At 38.0% G+C, this 7514-nt stretch overlaps 1 pseudogene; it reads right to left on the reverse strand.

Annotated features, from left to right (window-relative positions):
- Positions 1 to 1520: 1520 nt before the first annotated feature.
- The window catches only part of LOC102496917 (leucine--tRNA ligase, cytoplasmic-like), a 192220-nt pseudogene continuing 186226 nt past the window's right edge, over positions 1521 to 7514 (reverse strand).

Here is a 7514-nt window from a genome sequence, read left to right on the forward strand (position 1 = left end):
AAACTTCTTTCTTTAATAAACAGAAAAAGGGGCCCACCTGTGACCTTGGTGTTCGGGCAGCTGTATCCCACTTGGCCAACTGTGCAGTTCTAGCCTCTGACCAGTGGCTTGAAAAACATGCCAGGCATGTATGCGCATATGCCCAAAATCCTGAGAGGAAGGAAAAATGAAAAAGGGATTGCAGCATGACTAGTTCCTATGGGGCTGCTTTCTCACTTTCTCTCTCTCTCTCTCTGTCTCTCTAGAGTGAGTGCATGCACCCTTATTAAAAAATAAACAGAAAGCATACACTGAAAAATGGTGATAAAAAGGTAGTACTGTATATACATAAATCAGTAGCATAGTCATTTATTATCATTATCAAGTATTGTTCATACTGCATATGACGGTATGTTCTACACTTTTAAATGACCAGCAATACAACAGATTTGTTTACAGCAGCATCACCACAAACACATGAGAAATAAAATGAGCTACGACATTATGATAGCTATAATGTCACCCAGTGACAGGAATTTTTTAGCTTCATTATAATCTTATGGGATCACCATTGTATATATGGTCTGCAGTTGACCAAAACATTGTTATATATATAGTACTTAATTGTATAATAAAACATTCACCATTTTTGACCATTTTTAAGTAAAAATTCAGTTACATTATTATATCCTCAATGTTATGCAATCATCACTACTCTATTTTCAAAAGCTTTCATCTCCTCAAACAGAAATTCTGTATTCATTTAATAATATCTCACTAATGCCCGTCTATATAGTCCCTGGGTAACCTCTAACCTACTCGTTACCCTACAAATTTAGCTCTCCTAGATATGAATACTGCAATAATTGCAATTGTAATTTTATGCTTTTTTTTTTTAGTTAGAATTATTTTTCCAAGAGTTATCCATGTTATATTAGGGATCATCACTCATTTTTATTTATGGTTGACTATTACCCCATTGTACATAAAAACACATTTTGATTATCCATATATGTATATGATGTACACTTGGGTTGTTTCCACTTTTTGGCCATTATGAATAATGTCACAGGGAACACTGGTGTGCAACTGTATTTTTTTCTCTCTTTTTTTTTTTTGAGAAGTTTTTGCTATAGAGCATGTGTGCTCGCCAGAAAGACAGAAAGAGACAGAGAAAGAGAAAGCGAGAAATCACTCCCCAAAGGGGATGGCCACACCACAATCCCTTCTCCTCCATTCTCCTCTCTGGATCTTGGGCACTCAAGCACACACGCACGCATGAGTTTAAGCCACCTCGTCCAGGACTGGAACCATAGTCGACGACATGGGGATCCAGCAACATAGCATTATGCCAACTGCCAGCAGTATATTTTTAAATATACTGTGCAAGTATATTTTTAAATCTCTGTTTTCAATTTTGTAAATGATATGCATAGGGGTAGACTTGCTGGGTCATATGGTAATCCTATATTTAACTTATTGAGGAATTGACAAATTGTTTTTCACAGAAGTTGCACCATTATTGCACTGCCAGTATCTTCCTATAGCTTATTTTCAGTGAGAAAAATTTACTTGCTATTAAGGTCCATGTAGAAAATAGCATGTTCAGAGGTTTTTTTCAATGTGCTCCTTTCTCTAGACAGGCACTCACCAAGGCTCCAACAGTGAGTCATCAAATCTCATCAGTTTCACTTTGAAAAGTTCTTTGTTTCCTGGGTCCACTTTCATTAAATTTCTGATTGTGAAATCAGTTATCACCTTGCCTGATTTAATTTTGGTCCAAACGTGACCACTGAATGGTGAGGGATTCACTAGGGAAACTTAAACACCTGGTTCTGTACTGAAACCACTGAGTGGTTTCCCAGAAAAGCAGTCTTCTTTGTCTTTCTCTTCTGCTTCAGAAGCAAACTTGACTGCTATGTGTTCTAGCTCAAGGGAAATAGTCAGATAGATTATATTCTCCATAAGCACATCAAATTCCTATTGCAAATTTAGAACAAGGACCCATGTTCTCCAAAATTTCCTTAATCATAGCAACATATGATATCACTTTCTTCATAGTTCTTCAAGTCTGGCTAATTGCCTAGTTCACTAGCAATGACTTTGTTATTAGGCAAATTTCCACTACTGGCCTCAAAGCAGTTACTTAAAACTGACAGGATGGTATGTTGCCAATGTGGACAGTTTTCCACCATATAGATGATGCAATTTGAGGGTTTCCAAGGTGCTTGCTTGTCATTACTTTTCCTTTAGTTGGGATCATATAGGTTTTGAGCCATAGTCTAAGGTTATGTGCTACTTCTGTGAGACACTGGAGGAGTATATAAAGGCTTAATCCACTGGACACACCTCGAGCCATGAATTATTCACACTTGAGTCAGACTTTCCCAGGAGTGGCTAGTTGTACTCACTAATGTTGACAGAAAGGAGTGAAGAGAAGTGTTTGAAATTCAACAAACTAGAACAAAAGTTTCTGTGCACTCCTTCTATAGTCAGTTCATGATATTTATTTTTCCCAGGTTGCAACTCAAAAACCCAGCATTCAAATCACTTAAAAATATCATCTTTCATGGTACGGTTGTGATCTGTTTTTATTTTTGCTGCACTAATTTCTCTTGTAAAAGCTCTATTGCAAATGCTAGCAGGACCACTTCTTGACCATCATTTCTTTAACCCATTTTCACACAGGTATACGGTTGGAGAATATATGCATTGGCCATGCTTTTCATAAAGTTGGCATCTTCAAAAGTGTCATCATCATCAGTTAGAGACAAGTGCATTCCATTGGCCACAATTCTCAATAGCTTGGGTCAAACTAAGGAAGCTACCTACAGATTTTTATTTTCTCAGGTTTGAGAAAGAGATCTCTCTTTTCTCTTACAGTTGTAGCCCATTTTTCACTTATTTTGACAACATAGCCACATGACTATAAAGGTAATATGAAAGATGATTTGGAACAACATTATAATATTGTTGCCAAAGACTAGAAGATCCACAGAATACCAGAACTCAAATTCCTAATTTATCTGACCTAATTTTCTTTTGCAGTCTGTCTTAGGAAACCAAACCTCCTTGAGAAAACATAATTCTGAACTTCCTTGGTCAAATCTCGTGGTCCAATGACTGGTGAAGACTCTAAGTTCGTGCAAGTTACCCTACTGCAACAGGTGTGCAACTGTGTAAATTACTATGTCTGCAGTGGGATCAGAGTGATTAAAAGAGTGACTGCTCTTCCTAAAGCAAGGAAGCGACTAAAATGTAAGTTCTTGAACAAGCATGTCTTGTAATCAATCTAAGGAAGCATCAAAATTCCTCTTACTCTTCTCACAGAATGTTTCTAGGGTCTAAAAACACTGAGATGTCTGTTTTTGTTTGTTTGGTTGGTTGGTTGGGTTTTTTTGTTTGTGTTGTTGTTGTTGTTTGTTTGTCAGCTTCTCCCAAATCAAGCACCACTGGTCACAGAACCATGATACATTCATCTGAAGATCTGGACATCACTTGTTTTTCTGACTCCTTGCAAATAAATGCACCTCCAGTGTCTACTGTCTTTTTTTGAAGGATCTCCTTCAGATCTTTGGACTTCTTTTTTTTTTTTTAACTCATCTACCAACACTCAGCATCATAAAATTCTTACATATGACTTCTCCTTTGCTTTTGGAAGTTTTTCTTTTTTTTTCTTTACTTTGAATTTTTAACTCCTCACACAAAATTATTGCAGACAGATTCCCAAAACCTGGGGGAATTCAATGACTGGCACTGGTACAAATGGCAACACTATGTCATCTCTAATTGCAAAACTTGTTCTTTTATTCATGTTTCTGGGGGTTCAATATCATCTAGGGAGTCAGAAGGAATATTTTATGGTTGTACTAGTACCTCCGTTTTCCTTAATGGTTAGTTGGGAGAATATAGATGATAAAGGCAAAGAAAATGATGCACCTAGAGTTTCCTCCATTATTAAACTTTAAGAATAGGCACTATTCTATTTTCATTGGTAAAACCGGATATGATATATTTCTGGCTTTGGTGAAGAATATATCATCATTTACTGCCCAAATCCAATAACAAGATGAACCCATGGTTCCATGTCTAAGAGTAGCAGCTACTATGGCTCTAGCACTTTCAATTTCATTGAAGCATATTCCCAAGGTCCAACACCCGTTCCAGTTTGTCTATTAGGATCCACGGCAAGGCTGTCTGTCTTTTGACAAATAAATGGTATGCCAGTTCCCAAATTTAATTTTGCTTCTGTTTCTTAATGTTAAAAATTGCCACCCAATGTATAAATCATAATAAGGATGAACATCAGTAGTGATGAAGGAACAATGCCAATTTACCTCCAAACCCATTTTCTTTAGGTCCGGAGTAGCCAGTAGTGGAAAGTGATGAAGCCAATGTTCTGCTTCAGAACATTTTACTGTCGCTTCATCAGACAGACATATTTCATCGTATCTCACTGGTATTTAAATGATCCAGCTTTGCTGCAGTTTTACTTTTTTTTTTTTCCTTTTGCTTCGCCTTTAATTATTTTATCTTGTGTTTTAGTATTTATTTCATCCTCTTCCTTTTCTTTCTTTCTTTTTTTTTTTTTTGGAGAGGTTTTGGCTATAGGGCGCGTGTGCTCGCCAGACAGCCATAGAGACAGAAAGCGAGAAATCACCCCCCAGGGGGGATGGTCATGCCGCAATGCCTTCTCCTCCATTCTCCTCTCGGGATCTTGGGCATGCACACACACGCGCCCGGCGTGAGTTTTAAGCCACTGGGTCTGGGACGCGAACCACAGTCAACTACGTGGGAGTCCAGCGACATAGCCATTACGCTAACTGCTGGTTCCCTCTTCCTTTTCTTCATCTGGAAAATCAGGAGGCAACTATGCAGCCCTGGTTTTTTTTTTTCAACTTATCAACGTGTGCTTTATTAGGCATTCTAGTACAGCATAAGTCAAAGGGAAACTGACAATCATTTTCTTTCAGTCTCTGAAACCCTAATGAAAACTTACATTTGGATAAAATAAACATGTGTCTCAAATAAAGGTATCCATTTATATAGAAGTTTGCAAAGCACTTACCTTTGTTGTTCTACATTGACCTTAAACACTTCCTTGGTATCCCATTTCTATTGGAGTTCATTCCTAATCTTCCAAAAGTTCATTTTTGCTGTTCCTATTCTTTGTGCTATGGCACCAATAAGCAGACTGCAAATTCACAGCAGTAACTCGGGTGACCCTCTCAAACGAGTGGCATTTACAACTTTCCCTCCCTGCTTGGGGAAGCCAGGCCTTCCTCTATATGAAAGTACATACTTCACAACTGTTGAGGAAATTGCCAACCCCTGATTTGGTTTCTACAGTTAGACCATTGACTCAATTTTGAGTAAATTGTTTTTGAGAGGTTTTTGCTATAGGGTGCATGTGCTCACCAGAAAGACAAAGAGAGACAGAGAAACAGAGAGGGAGAAATCATCCCCCAGGGGAGATGGCCATGCCACAATCCCTTCTCCTCCTTTCTCCTCTCGGGATCTTGGACATGCACGCACATGTGCCCGGCATGAGTTGGAGCCACCGGGTTCAGGACTGGAACCGTGGTCAACTACATGGGAGTCCAACGACATAGCCATTATGCCATCTGCTATTCCCTTTCTGAGTAAATTTTTGTATATTGTGTGAGGCAGAGTTCCAGTTTCACTCATTTGCACAGGGAAATCCAGTTGGTCCTGCACACTGTGAATTATTTTCATCCTGTGTCATGAACGGTATCAGAGGCCAGAACATAGTTATAAATTCCTAATTATCTGAATATTAGCATATCCTTTTTCTAAATTACAATTTAGGAAGATTTCTTTATTGAAATCAGGGAAGGAAGATGAAAAGAAGGATAAATATGAGTAAGGAGATCATAGGATCCTCTTCTACCTTGAACAGAGTTATCCACATTCATATCAAGTGGGTCTCGTAATATGAGACCCGTAAGTTACAGAACCTCCAAATATGCTTGTGTATTTATACGCTTATTGGATTACAATATGTAGTTTTATATAACTTCTACTCCTCCATTTCTCAGAAACCCTACTTCCCCACATCAGGGAAGAATCTGTGGTGCTAAGGGATGAATATTTCTTCTCCTAATTTTCTTTTTTTTTTTCCGCTTTCCACTTTTTAATCTCCTTTTACAATGCCATCTCTTCTCCTAATTTTCTTTTTTTTTTTCCACTTTCCACTCTGTAATCTCCTTTTACAATGCCAGGTTAACCAGAATGAGTGGCACCCTCACCATGCTAAGCCACATGAGCATTTGAATATTTTTTATGCCCTGGCTTCCTTCTAACAAAACATTTTGCCTTTTAAAGTGAGGAAAGATTGGGATATTTCAAGTAGGACTTATTTGGAAACTAAGAAAAACAGAAAGCATAGAAAAAATCAGAGTTTAATCTGTTCCCCATATACTAACAACTGAAATTTACCCATAAATTGGCTTAGTTAGTAGGATATGTTTATGGAACTGCAAGACTTGCTTCCTTTTTCATACTTCAATATGCCAAAGTGGAATGCTTATTCTAGTGTTGTTAACCGAAGATAGATCTGAGATATCCCTGTATCTAGGTAATGAGTTTCATTTCCAGGCTTATATCCACAGCTCTCCTTCCCAAATCCCAGTGCCAAGCTACATAGTTTTTATGCTTTATACTGACCTCATGAGTCACAGACATGATCTAATATTCTTCTAATTCCAAAGGTTGTATATTTTGTTAACATAATCCCCCATCCTGCCTCTGTCACAGTGATCACGTGTTTTTATCTTTCACAGATTGGACTTGTCCTTTGTTCAAATAATTTTAACTAACTGGTTGTGACTTTAGGTATACCTTAAGTGAGACTGAGTTCCTTTACTTACATTCATTGGTAGTTTATTAACTATTATTTACTTTATATCACCCTAATACACATTATATTCTAAAAATGACATATTTTTCTTATCAGAAGGTATTACTTTGAATCTCTAGTTTAAGCCTTTAGAGAAATTAAAGAGTTTCATGTTTCAGGAATTCAACACAAAAACTGTTAGATAACTGGAGGAAAATCTCTACCCAACAGATTTTGAGGAGCAAGACTCATCCAGAGAAAGAGATCTATTAGTGCTGAGGATTGAGGAGAAAGAAAAGAGGCAGTCAGGGAGGGTTATACAATCTCAGATATCAGTGGCTTAAGATCCCCAAATGGGGACTGGATGAATGATGCTATTGAAGACCAAGCACTTAACATTGCAAAAAGAGGGCAGTACTACAGGTTTTTCTGGCTGAGTATGCACTCAGGAAGTGGCATCACCTTGGTTGACTTAACAAGCCAGTCAGTGGACCAGTGCCCAACAAATAGCTGAATACTAGCCTCCATAACAGCATCACAACACATAAGGAGCGATGGTAAAGGTATAAATGGCATAAGGAAAGACCAGACTACACCTCCACTATCACCCTCAATTCCTGGATAAGTACCTACTACATCTCCTCCAGATCCTTAAATATCCCTAGGGAGGGAAAGA

The sequence above is a fragment of the Tupaia chinensis genome, unplaced genomic scaffold (genome assembly GCF_000334495.1).
Source record: "Tupaia chinensis unplaced genomic scaffold, TupChi_1.0 Scaffold000126_2, whole genome shotgun sequence".
Lineage (NCBI taxonomy): Eukaryota > Metazoa > Chordata > Mammalia > Scandentia > Tupaiidae > Tupaia > Tupaia belangeri.